Source organism: Podarcis melisellensis, assembly GCF_964234715.1.
Source record: "Podarcis melisellensis genome assembly, chromosome: 8".
Taxonomy (NCBI): Eukaryota; Metazoa; Chordata; class Lepidosauria; order Squamata; family Lacertidae; genus Podarcis; species Podarcis melisellensis.
In genome coordinates, this window is record NC_138540.1 from 24213294 (window position 1) to 24228943 (window position 15650).

Below are 15650 nucleotides of genomic sequence, written 5' to 3' on the forward strand. Positions count from 1 at the left end.
TAAAAAAGATTAATAGGAAAGAAGCAAGAATAAGCAAAAGAAGAGAATAAAGAGAAGAGAAGAGAAGAGAAGAGAAGAGAAGAGAAGAGAAGAGAAGAGAAGAGAAGAGAAGAGAAGAGAAGACAGAATAAACACCAGGCCCTCTATCACAATTATATCTTAATCATTTTTCCATACATAGAAAAGTGAACCCTCCAAGCTCTCACCTGGGAACTTCAAACATTCATTCTGGTCTGCTTATGGGGAAGTTAGATGGTGCTGCATCCAATACATTCACCCATTGCCTTCCTCAGCATGAAAAAGTCTGATCTTTTGGGAAAGAGGGTTTGTTGCACAAAACCTCCCAATCAACTGGGCCAATGACAGCAGAGCCAATTAATTCTACTTTTGTTTCCATCCTCCTTTCTGCAGAGTTCAGAGGAGGAGAAAACTGCTTGCCAGTGCTCCACCCTGGGCTGGCTGTCAGAAAAAAGTCAGGGAGCTGGATAAGGGCAGAGTAAGGTTACTGGGGCAGTGCCTCGTTCATCCTAATGGACCAGCCTCCACTGTATATTGTCCATTCTAGAAACAGGGATCTTGTGGCACTCCATATGTTGCTGAACTCCCATCATCTTTGACTCCTGGCTGGCAAGGGTCCATGGAAGCTGGACACCAACAACATCTGGGATGTCAAAGGCTCTGCACCCCTGACCTAGTCTAAGCGGCGGCAGCTCTTCACAAGGCGAGAGGTTGAGAGAGCCTTCCCATTGCTTGCTACCCTATCCTTTTTAAAGCCGGAAAGAAATCCATCCGCAGAAACTCGGCCAGAGTTTGCCATCCTCCCCTTCACCCAGCCCTCTTGCTCCCCCGATGCTGCTGACTTGCTGGGTCTGAAGTTCCCGTAAGGACATTAACCAGTTGAAACACCATCACTGGGGAACTGCTAACAAGCTCCGACAGGCAGTCGCAGACCATCATTCTGGGGAGAGAAGCATGATGGCATTGGGAGTTGAACTCCTGCATTAGCAGAAGATGAACTTAGCACTGGATCACTGGATCAAAGGCACACACTTTGCCCTTGATATAATCCCATTGAGATTTTGAGTTTAGGGGAAACAAGAAAGCTATGGTTTGTTTTTGTTTCTGTAGGAATTGCATGCCTGATAAGAAAGATCTGAGTTCTAATTAAGGAGAAGAGGCAACAAGTCAGGCTTGCTTCTGCAGCTTGGATGGACAGACATCCAAAATTGACACCTCCTCTCCCAAGGTGGGGCATGGAGAAGAAGGGAGTCGGAAATGAGGTTGGTAACCCTACAAGGAAGGGAGGTCAGCACAGGGGAAAGGACAGTCTAGGAAGCTTGGAGGTTCCTCTTCTCTCTTTCTCTCTCTCCATTTCCCATGCTGACACATCAGCCGCTAGGACAAGCCAAGTTGCATCCCAACACTTCCAACAAAGCCATGGCGGGTTTGTAAAGTGAAAAGACAGGTTCAACTGGTCTTGAAGTGGAGTTGGCATCTTCCTGTGCCCACTGGCACTGCTTTCCATTTCTATTCATGTCCCTCTCCTAGCTGCTCTTATGACAGTTCTCCAAGTGCATCAATGCGCAAATGAACCAAACCCAGGCTGACAGCTGACAACTGGCAGCACACCAGTTACTGTGGGAGATTTGCAGTCAAATCTAACAAGGCATATTCTTGTGAGTTAGCATGTGAGGGGGTAAGACCACACGGCCACATTGCTGGTAGGCAGACTCAAACCATAGAAATGTAATTGGTAGAGAAGGCTCTGTGTGATGTCATTTCCCTTCCTCTCTTGGGAGGGAAGAATCAAATAAATATTTCCCCTTCCTTCCTTCCTTCCTTCTCTCTCTTTCTTATTGACCAGCGATGGATACAACTGTTCCAGCACCAGTTACATGCCTGAGAATGTTTATACTGTATACAGAGTTACGAGAAATTAAAGTCCAAAGTACGAGATTGGTTGCATTACCATCAGATAAATGAGACATTTAAACAGGACAGGAAAATAGGATTTCAGAAGGAGAGGTCAAAATTAGAAACAGAATTGTTAGAACCCAATACTAAGACTCTGTCAAGAATGTATAACTTGCTGTTGAAATGGAATACACAGGATGAAACGGTGAAATCAGCTATGATTAAATGGGCACAAGATATCGGCCATGACATTATGTTTGCAGACTGGGAACAGTTATGGACCACTGGTGTTAAATTTACGGCATGTAATGCCTTAAAAGAAAACATAATGAAAATTATCTATAGGTGGTACATGACCCCAGTCAAGCTTGCAAAAATTTATCATTTGCCCAATAACAAATGTTGGAAATGTAATGAGACTGAAGGTACCTTTTACCACCTTTGGTGGACCTGCCCGAGGATTAAAGCCTTTTGGGAAATGATCTATAATGAAATTAAGAAAGTCCTTAAATGGACCTTTCCTAAGAAACCTGAGGCTTTTCTCCTGGGCATGGTTGGCCAATTGGTGTTGAAAAAGGACAGGACGTTTTTTATGTATGCTACCACAGCAGCAAGAATCCTTTTGGCAAAGTATTGGAAGACGCAAGAACTACCTACTCTGGAAGAATGGCAGACAAAGGTGATCGACTTCATGGGACTGGCAGAGATGACCGGCAGAATCCGTGACCAGGGGAAAGAGACAGTGGAAGAGGATTGGAAGAAATTTAAAATATATCTTTAAAATTGTTGTAAAGCTGAGGAGTGTTAAGATGTCAAGGGGTAAGAAGTAGAGAATTACAGCTGTAACTAATAAGTTAAAGAAAATTTAATGAAAGGGAATTAAATAGTTAATTGACTGGAGGAGTTGCTAGAGAAATGTAAAACAAGGATGCAGCGAAAGGGAGGTATGGGGAAGTCAGGGGAAAGAAGGTGCACGAAAATAAGATTATGAAATTATACATGTTTAAATGTTTGTATGTTTTTGTTTTGTGTTTTGTTTGTTTTTTATTATGTGTTTGGAAAATGAATAAAAATTTATTTTTTTAAAAAAAGAGAATGTTTATACTGTAAATATAAGCATTTTGCCTGCATTTATTTTACTGCTGTTGCTGCTGCGAACAAATGCATGATTATGAGTAAGTAAATCATATGTTAAACTTACTTCTCAGCCTGAGAAGCATGGCGAGAAAGTGGGAGCCAGCTTGCTTCACAGCTGGACTTAATTAAAAGAAGCCTTCACAGCCTATTCCTATGATTTCCATATTTCTGCTAAGGATGGGACTTGCAACTCTGCTCTGCCCCACATTTTAAATAAAGTTGTAAACTCTTTGTATACTCAGCCCTCACACATGGGCACCTGGAGGGATAAATTGCAATTAATAAATCCTCTCCTACCTATTAAAATCCACCCCACAATTACTGAAGCAGGAATGGGCAAGTGGTGACCCTAAAACCTTTTTTTTTGCCCTCAGGGCTGCATTGCCTTTCAGGTAATTTTCTGGGGCCACGTGCCGGTGGTGGGTGAGACCAGAAGCAAAAATGGGTAAAGTAATTGAGGCCAATTTTACCTTTCTACAGCAGCTTAGTAGATACACATAAACACCTCTATCCTCCATCCAGGCGAAAATTCAAGAACCCATTCCAGCCAGGGGAAAACAGTCAGGGAGGATATGATGTAGGGCTGGTGAGGGGAGTGGCTTTTGGAGAAGGGGTGTGGTCAAGGAAGCGGTGTGGCCTTGGAAGAGTCCCAAGAGGCAGATATAGAGGCCTGTGGGGGCTGAGGCTTTCCCCCACCCCATCCTTATGACACATGCGACTCCTTGCCTAATCTGAAAAGCCTTCTGCAAGCGACTGGTTCAGACATCTGGCAGGTGTGGTCTGTTCTCCCCCGAAGAAGAAGAAGAAGAAGAAGAAGAAGAAGAAGAAGAAGAAGAAGAAGAAGAAGAATTTGGATTTGATATCCCGCTTTATCACTACCCGAAGGAGTCTCAAAGCGGCTAACATTCTTCTTTCCCTTCCTCCCCCACAACAAACACTCTGTGAGGTGAGTGGGGCTGAGAGACTTCAAAGAAGTGTGACTAGCCCAAGGTCACCCAGCAGCTGCATGTGGAGGAACGGAGACACGAACCCGGTTCACCAGATTACGAGTCTACCACTCTTAACCACTACACCACACTGGCTCTCATCAATGAAGTGTGAATAGAAGCCCTCTGGCCAGGGAGGGAGTGGGAGGGGAAAGTGTTTTTTTAGAAGGAGAGAGACGGAAAAGCGATGGCACCACCCACATACAGCTTTGGACCCTCCCACTGTCAGCAGGCAGCCCCCAACAGGATAGGAGTCAGTGTGGCACTGTGTTTAGAGAGTTAGACTAGGGCCTCAGCAGCCAGGGTTCAAATTCCATACTTGGCCATGAAGCTCACTGGCTGACTTTGGACCAGTCCCTGCCTCTCAGCCTAACCTACCTCACAGGGTTGTTGTGATGATGACATGGGGAGAATAAGGAGGAATATGTACACCACCATGAGCGCCTTGGAGGGAAGGTGGGATATAAATGCAATAAAGAATAAATTAATGATCAATTAATCAGAACAAACCTAGACAGCATCTTAAAAAGCAGAGACATCACCTTGCCAACAAAGGTCCGTATAGTTAAAGCTATGGTTTTCCCAGTAGTGATGTATGGAAGTGAGAGCCGGACCATAAAGAAGGCTGATCGCCGAAGAATTGGTGCTTTTGAATTATGGTCTGGAGGAGACTCTTGAGAGTCCCATGGACTGCAAGAAGAGCAAACATATCCATTCTTAAGGAAATAAGCCATGAGTGCTCACTGGAAGGACAGATCCTGAATTGGAGCTGAGGCTCCAATACTTTGGCCACCTCATGAGAAGAGAAGACTCCCTGGAAAAGACCCTGATGTTGGGAAAGATGGAGGGCACAAGGAGAAGGGGATGACAGAGGATGAGATGGTTGGACAGTGTTCTCGAAACTACCAGCATGAGTTTGACCAAACTGTGGGAGGCAGTGGAAGACAGGAATGCCTGGCGTGCTCTGGTCCATGGGGTCACAAAGAGTCGGACATGACTAAATGACTAAACAACAACAACAACAATCAGAACAAATGCTCAATAAAGACCAGGCATAAACTAAGCACCAAGTAAGCTCTGTGCAAGTAAATCAGGAAGGATGCTCACCTGCCCTTGGGCTGGCAGGGCAAACCACACTCTTTATTTGCAACATGCAAATGCACTCTGTCAGCAACAGGTCTCCTCTTGCACACCTAATGTTTCAATCCATCGAACTATAAAAACCTCCACATATAACCTTATTCTTAATCCCTCGGCTGTGTTACAAAGAGGAAAAGGCACAGCCACACATTGGAAACTGGCAGGAAATTGAATGGCTCCCAATGGGATGATAACAAAATAATTAGGCAGCTATAGACTCCCCCCTCCCTTCTCTCATAATGTTGGGAAAAAGTAATAATACTCATTCTCACTAGACAGCAGGCGGCCAGCAATTATGAGCTGCGTGTAAAGTTCAAAAGTGCTCTCCGAGCCAAGAGATGTTCTTGCAGAAATGCTAGCTAACGGCTCTCCGAGGTACATGGGCTGAGATTGCAGAGGGGATGGCTGGCTGGTGGAAAAATAGCAGGACAGGAATTTGTTCGCAGACGGCTCTCTCTGGGAAAGCGAAGGCACTTTGGCTAGCTCTGGAGCCACCAGTGCAAAGGAGAGGGAGCTACAAACATAGACATTTTGCAAAATCAGGGGGAGGGGGTCAGAACAAAAATACAGATGTTGTTGCACTGGTCCTTGTGCCTATGCATACTTATTCTGAAAAGTCTGATCAAGGAAGCAAATGAGAGTTTTTAAGGTAGAACAATACAGGCATGGTTGTTTGTAGATTGAACCCATGGATAGATGGGCTGCTGCACATCAAAATCCGCCAGGACCAAATTCAGCCCCCTCTGTCCACAGTGACAGAGGCTCTTCCTTGTAAGAAAGAGATCTTTATTGGGGGTACTAACCAATACTGGCGCAGCAGCAAACATGGGGACAGGAAGTCAAGATTCCGAAGTATACAAAATGAAGCAAGAGGTTCAGGACTGAAGAGAAGCAACCAAGATGTCCCAATGGTTATCGCACCCTTCCTGCCCAGCTTTGAAAGAGACTTGCTTGCCTTGCGGGAATGCCAGTTGTGCCAAGACGCACACTTCGTCTGGGCACGTGTGCCTGATCCCATCTGCAGAAGTGACACCTGGCTCTTGGTGACAAGGTTGCATCCTGCCCCTCTGGCTCTGCTGACACTGCCTCTTGCTCAGCCCCACCCCCAGGCTGGCTGAGGTCTTTTGCACTCCCCAATGGGGCTCTGAACGAAGGGCAATGGAGAGAGCCAGCAGATTGGCTTGTCCATCTCTGATACTTGGTATTGAAAGTGGAGAACCCCTATTTTCCATCCCTGGATGCCGACCTTAACACAAACACACCCTGCTACGTATCTCTCCTAATTGTCCACATCCACCTGGGGCTGCCAAACCATGCCAGATCCCAACACAGCTCGTGCTGAGATTTCAGAAGTTCCATCCTAAATACCCATCTCGTCCAGCATTCCCCTTTGGAGGAGGGACTTAGCTCAGCAGTAGAGTATCTGCTTTGTAAGCAGAAAGTCCCAGGTTCAATTCCTGGCATCTCCAGGTAGGGCTGGGTGAGAATCCTGCCTGAAAGCCTTTCAGTCAGCATGAGTAATACTGAGCTGGATGAGCTACACAATGGTCTGACTTGATATAAGACAGCTTCCTGTGTCCTTATCCGTAAACTTCAGTTTTTTAAAGAGAGAAGCGAGGGAGGTTGTAATTTCACCCCCAAAAAAAACCCTGGGGTGAGTGTGTCAGGGTGGGGGACTTGGGATTTCATTAATGGCCCCTTCTTCTCCCCATGGCTTGAAGAAGGGAGGTCAGGATATCAAATTCTTTGGCCTGCATGAAGCCAGATGAAAAGGCAATGGGAGATTCAGCAGCAGCTGACAACTGTAACTATTATTACTGGCGGTCTTCCGAATGTGCAGAAAATCTATCCTGCACCAGGTCATATTCCATCCAAGAAATAATGGAGGCTGCAAACTCATGACACCAGCTTCTTGTCACAGGAAAGGAATATTGTATACATGGACTTGGAAGTGGCCAGCCAGTTGCTGGTAAGAATCCCATAAACCAAACCTGAGCATTATTATTATTATTATTATTATTATTATTATTATTATTATTATTATTATTATTTCTATACCACCCTTCATCTGAGGATCACACGGCAGTTTACAATATAACAACACAAAAATACATATTATAGTAACAAATGAAAACAGTATCTCGCCCCACCCCAGTTTAAAAAGTCATGGATCGTTTAATTAGCCAAAGGCCTGGGAGAAAAGAATATGTAAAGAAGGGGCTAGGTGAGCCTCTCTGGAGAGAGCATTCCACAATGGGGAGCCACCAGAGAAAAGGCCCGTTCTGATGTTGCTGCCCTCCAGACCTCTCACGGAGGAGGCACACGAAGAAGGGCCTCAGATGATGATTGCAGGGTCTGGGTCGGGTTCCACTGGGGAGAGACAGTCCTTGAGGTATTGCAGTCCTGAGCCATTTATGGCTTTATAGGTCAATATCAGCACTTTGAATTGGGCCCAGAAATTAATCAGCAGCCAGTGCATTGCTGAGCCAGGATTGGCGTTATTGACTTACCCTGGTGAGCAACCTGGTGGCTGAATCCTGCACCAGCTGAAGTTTCCGAACCATCACTGGGGCAGCCCCACATATAATGTGTTGCAGTAATCTAACCAAGAGCACTCTCCACTCCTGTGGTTTCTAACAACTGGTATTTAGGCACCTACTGCCTCCAACAGTAGAGCATAGTCTTAGCCCTCCATGAATTTGTCTAAACTTCTTCTAAAGTTGGTAGCCACCTCTTGTGGGAATATTTCAACTCTGGGCTATGTGATGAAGTACTTCCTTTTGCCTGCCCTGAATCTTCCAGAATTCAGCTTCATTGCATGCCCCCAAATTCTAGTATTAAGGGAGGAGAACAACTTTTCTCTACGCACTTCCTCCATGCCATGCATAATTGTATTCTATCTTGATACCCAACATTGAAGAATCAACTTGAAACTTCATTTACCCCAGCAGAATCTTATTCACTAACGCCCAGGAGTGAGTGAAGTCATGGATTATGGCTAGAGGTACACATTCTCCTACACCAGTGTGGTGTAGTGGTTAAGAGCAGTAGTCTCGTAATCTGGGGAACCGGGTTTGCGTCTCCGCTCCTCTACATGCAGCTGCTGGGTGACCTTGGGCCAGTCACACTTCTTTGAAGTCTCTCAGCCCCACTCACCTCACAGAGTGTTTGTTGTGGGGGAGGAAGGGAAAGGAGAATGTTAGCCGCTTTGAGACTCCTTAAAGGGAGTGAAAGGCGGGATATCAAATCCAAACCCCTCTTCTTCTTCTTCTTCTTCTTCTTCTTCTTCTTCTTCTTCTTCTTCTTCTTCTTTAACAGCCAGCAACATATGGATTTTCATTCTGGATAAGCAGAAGGTGGTGGCTGGTAGGCTCTGCGCTTTGGCGCTGGAATGCGTGCAAATACCTGCCATATTAGCATGACTTAGTAAGCGCAGGTTTTGCAAGCAGCCTAAAAGGAGACCCATCTGCCAAGCATATAGCAGTGAGTTGGAGCATGGAAACGTTTACACGTAGAGGAGGTTTCTGATATAGTCAACAGACCCCGGGAGAAACAAATAAAATGATCAAGGAGCAAGAGAAGATACCACGATGCCAAGATTTACTCTTTTCTTTAGTCCTGTTCTAGGGGTGCAGAATCTCACTTTTAGCCCTCCAGCCTTCTCCATCTAGCCCCCAGGAATCTCCCCAGGCCCAAACCATCACCAGCCCTATCTCATATCATGGTTTTGCCCAATTGGAACCTGTCCCTGAACTCTGAATGTGTCTTGCTTAGCTTAGAGAGGGGAGTAGAAACTAAGGGTCATATCCAACTAAGCCTTACTCAAAATATACCAACTGAAATTCATGAACCTAAGTTACACACACACACACACACACACAGTGGTACCTCTACTTGTGAACAGGATCCATTCTGGAGCCCCGTTTGCATCTAGAAGCAAACGTAACCCGTGTCCATGCGTCTGCACATGCGCGGGTCACGTTTCGGCGCTTCTGTGCATGCACGTGACATCATTTTGAGCATCTGCATAAGCGGTGAAACCCAGAAGAAATGCACTCTGTTAGTTCTGGGTTGCTGTGGAGCGCAACTCGAACGCACTCATCCCAAAGCACATTCAACCCGAGGTATGACTGTATACACACACACACACACATATATATATATATACAGGTAACTCCCATTTCAGGCATGACTAATATGTAGAATCATAGATTCACAGAGTTGGAAGGGACCCTGAGTATCATTTAGTCCAACCCCCTGCAATGCAGGAATATGCAGCTGTCCCTTATGGGGATCAAACCTGCAACCCTGGCGTTACCAGACCACGCTCTAATCAACTGAGCTATCTGCCTGATGTACAGGGGTACCTTGGTTCTCCATCTTAATCCATTCTGGCAGTCCATTCGACTCCTGAAACCATTAAAAAACCAAGGTGTGGCTTCCAATTGGCTGCAGGAGCTTCCAGCACTCAAGTGGAAGCCACATTGGACATTCAGCTTCCGAAAATTGTTTGCAAACCGGAACACTTACTCCTGGGTTTGGAGCATTCAGGAGCTGATTTGTTCGGGAGCCAAGCCATTTGAGTACCAAGGTACCACTTGGTACGCTTTCCTCTGGACCACATCAGCGAGGCCAAAAGGGGGCCTTGTTGTCTAGGCAGCTCAGGACCTCCATACCCACCACCCAGGCTTGTGCCCCAGGGGGGTCACTTCGGTACTGCTAATGCAGTGGTTTGACTTCACCCCCGGAAGTGCACTCCATTATCTCTTGAGGCAGATGGATGCCAACAGCAACTCCAGAGTCAATGAGCCCTGATCTGCGCTTCCCTAACTCCAGCTGGACCTCTATGCAACAAATATCAAGGCCTGCTTTGGCTCCTGCTTTCTCAACATGGGCATTCATCATCTGCATCTGACAAGCAAAACCAGTCAACGTTCAAACATTTCTGGAGACCAGGGCCCGCCTGTGTAGCTCCTGCCAGCTGTTGCAACCGTTTACACTGCTTGTCAGCAAAAGCTTCTCCTCCGAAAGCAGACAAAATGCTGCTATCAAGGAGCCCTGTTTCAGCTTGACGTTGTGCAGAGTAAGTACAGTTCAAGAACCGCAAGGAAGAATGCAGGGGTGGCTGGAATGCACACAGCTTCGAAAGCATCTGAAGGGGACCCACGGATGGAGGGCAGGGGGGGGAGGGGCCTCCCTTTCTGCCATGCCCCTCATTAGTTATACCACCAAAGCTTACTGCGTTGTTGGTTATTCTCAGAACACACATAATCACTAATTAGCACATTTTCAACATTGCTTGGCTTCTTGAATTGTTGCATAAGCCACTCTGAGCTGCGGGGAAGGGGTGTTGTTGAAAATTAGAGGCTACATTTAAAAGGGTTCCTGGAAGAAAGAAGGAAGGAAGGAAGGAAGGAAGGAAGGAAGGAAGGAAGGAAGGAAGGAAGGAAGGAAGGAAGGAAGGAAGGAAGGAAGGAAGGAAGTCAAGACTGGAAGAAAAACCATGCCCCATCTAGTCCAATAGCCTATTCTCACAGTGACCAACAAGATGCCCATTTTTGGATGTCTACAAGCACGACCTGAGCACAACAGCATTCTCCCCTTCTGTGGTTTCCAACAACTAGAGTTAAGAAGCATACGAACAGCCTCCTCCTCCTCCATGAATTTCTAATCCTATCTCATAGGTACCCATGTTGGTTGCCATCACTGCCACTTGTGAGAGTCTGTTCCATAGTTTAGCCATAGAGATCACACCAAAACTTACTGTGGAATCACAGCAGTTAAGAAGGAAGGAATCTTTGAGATCACCTAGTCCAAACCCCTTTTGTTTTTGCTGTTTCCCTTCCTCTGAAATGCATTGGAATCAATTATGGAATTAATCAGAGTAGTTTTAGCCACAGTGGATAGCAGGATGACTCATTTAGGTTTCAGCAGAAGCTGAACTGTAGCAGAATGGAAACAGTGCTGGTTGCACAGAACACAAGATGGGATGAAAATTTACTATCTGCTTACTTCCCTACTTGAGGCAAACTCCTGGGCTCTGAATTCTTTCATTCTAAGGGTATGCATTTTTTACTTTAGTTGGCAGATATGAGGGTTCAAGGGGGGGTGGAATAAAGAGGGAGATCCCACATTGTGATTCCTGCAATTGTAGAGGCTGGACCAGATGACCCTTTGGATTCCTTCCAATGCTACAATTCTATGATCCTGTGACCTATGCTTGCTGATCAAATGTGTAGATCTGCTCAAAAAGTGTGTGTTGGAATGGAGAGGTGAAGAATCAACAGGATTCCTGCTCGCCCACCAGCTCCTCTGTTTCTCACCTTCTCCAAACTCAGTGTGAGTGAGATAAGATACTCTCCCCACTGCTTGTTTCTCAAGCCCTCTAGCACACACACACACAGAGGGCTGAAGGGAGATATATTTTTATGTGCTTTGGACAAGAAACAGCAGGAGGCTCTCCCACCCACTCCCCTCCTGTAAACTCAGAGGAGAGAGATCTCACCTCTCTCCCACTGCCTCTACACCTGCCAGAGGACTTAGAGAGAGAGCGGTTGTGTTAGTGAACACAGCTTGTGGCTAGCTAGAGGTTAGCCAAGCTACTATTAGGAGAACCAAGGCTATGGGCTCCACATACGACTGTCCCCAGGATCATCCCAGTGGTGACAGATGCTCATTGCGGCTGATAGGGTGGAAGGGAGGGAGACAAACAGTAGGGGGAGCCAGAGCTGGTGACAGATGGAACACCCTCTCAGTGGTTGTAAGGAAGAAGGCAGGCAGGCCTGGCTGAGGGCAAACTGGGGTTGGTGGGGCAACACCCTATTTACCCTACTAGACTATCCTCTTCAACTGCCTAATCCTGAGACTGATATGGCTGGGCTAAGCACCCCTGGTGTGGACAGGATTTGTCAACTCCCACCTGATTTCAACCTCCCACTCACCCTGTAAACATGACTCACCAGAGCTCCAGAGGAAAGCAAAAGAAAAGACCAGTTGGCTTCAACAAACGAAAAGCAGGACCTTAAAATAACAGATTTTTCAGCTGCCTGAACTTTTTGCTCCAGGTGTATAAATCAAGTTAATGAGCTGAGAACTTGGAGGGCTTCTTGGCTTTCCTCTTCTTAACATAACAAATTGGTGATGGTGGTGATGATGGGTGAGATACATATATATGTAACTCTTGTAAGAAGTGAAACTATTCTAGGTAAAGCTTGTTGTTTGCAGCCGAAAAAATATTTAAAACCTGATTTCAATTGCACTCATCCTCTGAGACAATGGTCTTCTGCCATCCCAGATGAGGAAGTGATTAATGAGACTCGTCCTCTGTCATCACTTCTTCGCTACAAATCTCTAACCCTGCATGCTTTTGCACATGTTCAGTGGAATCATTAATTTGTGATCATTAACTAGCATTATTATGTTTGTTTCCCACCTTGCCTTTAAGGAACTCAAGGCAGCCCAAACAGTTCTCTCCCCTGCTTCTCCATGTATCCACACAACAACCCTGAGAGATAGGTCTGGCTGAGAGGCAGGGACTTGTCCCAAGGTGACCTTCGTGCCTGAGTGGGGGTCTGAGCCCTCGTCTCTCATAATCTAGTCCAACGTTCTAACCATTGCACCATTCTGGCTCTAACAAACTCTGGTCCTCCACCACCCCTTGCTTCTGCAGCCAAATACACAGAACCATCCGGTCCAAGCCTATGCAATGCAGGAACCACAGCTCAAGAATCCTTGGCAGATTTGTTCTGCCCTTAGATCAGGGCTTTGGGAGCCCTTGGTCCTCCAGAAGTTGCTCAACTACAGCTCCCATCATCCCTGACCATCAACCATGCTGATGGGAGCTGGAGTCCACCAACATCTGGAGGACCCCGTCCCCAATCCCCATTTTAAAAAGTAAAAATAAATTTTAAAAGGGAATCTCCAAACACTCCTTTTGTCCTGAGTGCATTCCACTCCCCCCCCCCCATTTAAATGCATTTACCAAACTTCCTTGCACAACTCAATAAGCTCCTCTAATATGTTGGCTTGCTTCCCTTCCCAGCCTCTCCATCAAAGTGTCTGGTGCTATCTGCTTGCCAACTATTAAATACCTAGTACTTGGCCGATGGACAAGCAGATAACTCAGGGCAAAGCGGAGCCTTGCTTTCCTCTCTCCTCCTGCTCCCCCACCCCACTTTACCTGTCAGAGCCGGGAAATCACCAAACAAAAAAAGAGGGGATGAACAAAGAGGGAAATCCACAAGAACAAAACCGGAGGCATGAGCCAATTTTACTCCCCCACCGCCACCTAATATGCTATGAAGGTAATGACCAAAATGGAAAAACCAGAAATACTGCAATGTAACTAATGGGGTGAGGGACACAGGTGGTGCTGTGTGTTAAATCACAGAGCCTAGGATTTGCTGATCAGAAGGTCAGCAGTTCGAATCCCCGCAATGGGGTGGGCTCCCATTGCTCAGTCCCTTCTTCTGTCCACCTAGCAGTTCGAAAGCACTTCAAAGTGAAAGTAGATAAATAGGTACCGCTCCAGCGGGAAGGTAAATGGCGTTTCCGTGCGCTGCTCTGGTTCGCCAGAAGCGGCTTAGTCATGCTGGCCACATGACCCGGAAGCTGTATGCCGGCTCCCTCGGCCAATAAAGTGAGATGAGCGCCACAACCCCAGAGTCGGCCACAACTGGACCAAATGGTCAGGGGTCCCTTTACCTTTACCTAATAGGGTGGGGGGAACACTTACAGTGATATTAAGGTTGACTCAAGATTGTCCCAGTATGGAGAAGTAGAAAGGTGTCTAGAATCATAGAATTGTAGAGTTGGAAGGGAGCACAAGGGTCATCTAGTCCAACCCCTGCAATGTGAGACTTGAACCCGTGACCCTTGAGATTACAAGCCTTGTGCTCTACCGACTGAGCTATCCCAGCTCTCTTACTTTTCTCCCAAAGGGCTGCAAGTTATTCACATGACGTTGTTTCTTCTACCTTCTCCTTGGATCTTGTCTATTTCTGGTGCGCTAAGACTGGAGATAAGTACCCTGCTTCGTTTTCACACGCAAACACACTCCACCTCTTCATTCAGAAAAAAATTAATATGGCAGCTATTCTATGGAATCAGACAATCCATTGTGAGGATACGTTTGTCTCAAAGAAAAGGGAACTGCTAAGGTCTAGTTTTTCTTTAGTACGGGTGCCTAAGGAACTTGAACTTGGTGAATTCTGATTCATACCAACCAAACTAATACGATCGCCAGCTTTCACACTTCAGTTACCGCCAGACAGTCTGCATTTTGCAGAGGGTGTGAGCTCGTGTCAGAAATTTAGGCTTGCAATTAAAAGCAGATTGAAGCATTCTATCACCCTGGAACAAGCATTCCTCTTGGGGAATTTTTTGCAGAGGATTTTTGCAGTTACAAACGTTGGAGGGGGAAGGCATTGGAAAGCATGGAATTGTGATCAAATGATGGGAGGATGAGTAACCTCTGCTCACACAAATCAGGGCAGGGCACAGGCATGCATGCAGAATGTAAAGGTAAAGGGACCCCTGACCATTAGGTCCAGTCGTGACCGACTCTGGGGTTGCGGCACTCATCTCAGTTTATTGGCCGAGGGAGCCGGCGTACAGCTTCTGGGTCATGTGGCCAGCATGACTAAGCCACTTCTGGCAAACCAGAGCAGCACACGGAAACGCCGTTTACCTTCCCGCTGGAGCGGTACCTATTTATCTACTTGCACTTTGAAATGCTTTCAAACTGCTAGGTTGGCAGGAGCAGGGACCGAGCAACGGGAGCTCACCCCATTGCGGGGATTCGAACCACCGACCTTCTGATCGGCAAGCCCTAGGTTCTGTGGTTTAACCCACAGCGCCACCCGTGTCTGGGCACAAAAAGTGCCCTGACCTTTCACCATGGCAGCCCAGGCTGCTGCTCCACATCTTCCAATGAGCTGCATCCTGGTACCTGGAACATCTCACCTTGTGTGAGCAACAAGGGGGATCTGTGGCCCAGTTCAAGGTCCAGAGGTCAAAAATGTCTGTATTTTTGGGAAGAAAAACAATACAGGAGTATACTCCACTGCTTTCTTCCCCTTGGCAAAAAAAAAAGGTTCAAAGTTGATGCTCTTATGTTTGGAAAGGTCAGTCTCCAAAGTACCAGAAACGTCTCCCCAACTCCTTTATTTCCACACAAAGCTCTCTGCAGAAGCTTCAGGGAGCCAGATGGATCAGACATTAAAGACTTGCTTTGCTCCCCCACTCAGCACACCACATGCTGTTGGTCATTGGAAAATCTGGCTCAGGAACTGGGATACTATCTGTTCTGGAAGGGGTTGCACTCCCAGTGAAAGATTATGCTCGTAGCTGCAGAGTGTATGTTTGACCCTCTGGTACTCCTAGACTCCCCAGTGGGGGAAGCAACAAGAAGCATGTTTGCAGGAATACATTCAGGATTGTATCCAACAGCTGTTGCACCCAAGAGTTGTTGCC

General features: G+C 46.5%; 2 protein-coding genes across 6 annotated transcripts in view; one reads left to right on the forward strand and one right to left on the reverse strand.

The window, feature by feature from the left end:
* MEGF6 (multiple EGF like domains 6) overlaps positions 1 to 15650 on the reverse strand; it is a 213913-nt gene that overhangs the window by 147969 nt on the left and 50294 nt on the right. The window lies entirely within an intron of this gene.
* The window catches only part of MRPS16 (mitochondrial ribosomal protein S16), a 249029-nt gene that overhangs the window by 3872 nt on the left and 229507 nt on the right, over positions 1 to 15650 (forward strand). The window contains exon 1 of one of the 2 annotated variants that reach the window (XM_081923936.1): positions 12197 to 12200. The exons of the other annotated variant lie outside the window; for it this stretch is intronic. The gene's annotated coding sequence lies outside the window, so the exon portion shown is untranslated. Of the gene's footprint in view, positions 1 to 12196; positions 12201 to 15650 lie in introns of those variants that run through there. 2 annotated transcript variants of the gene reach the window in all.